This window comes from Seriola lalandi, unplaced genomic scaffold (genome assembly GCF_002814215.2).
Source record: "Seriola lalandi dorsalis isolate HSWRI2012SDOR001 ecotype SW California unplaced genomic scaffold, Sedor1 jcf7180002054979, whole genome shotgun sequence".
Classification (NCBI taxonomy): domain Eukaryota; kingdom Metazoa; phylum Chordata; class Actinopteri; order Carangiformes; family Carangidae; genus Seriola; species Seriola lalandi.
This window is the reverse complement of record NW_019525529.1, coordinates 204,619-205,091: the sequence shown is the minus strand read 5'-3', so window position 1 is coordinate 205,091 and position 473 is coordinate 204,619.

The window sequence follows — 473 nt, the reverse complement described above, 5'->3', positions numbered from 1 at the left end:
TGTGACACTTGCCCAGCCTCAAACCAACAAATTTACTCCACTTAAAGGCTGCACATTTTTCAAGGTATGTCAGAAAGCTTGAAAGCTGCAGCAGGTGTAGGTCCCATCCAGCTCCACTGTGAAATTTGCATTTGAACTTACTGACGCTTCAAACATTAATCCAGTAATTATCACTGTCCAGGTAAGATTTAAAATGTTATTACTGTAGCAGCTTATTGTAAAGTTTACCATCAACATTAGCATCACTGCACAAGCTAATTTTGTTGATCATTATTTGGATCAACTGCAGCAGTTTATATATTAGTTTAATATTTTTGGGTCCATTTTCCAGAAAGCATTTTTATTGTCGTTCTGAGCGACCAGATCAACAGAAGAACATCCCGCCTCTTTACGCTGACACCACTCTCACTGGAGTATATGAATAGTTCAGTCACCAACATTGGAGTAGTGCAGTCCTACTGTACACACAACAA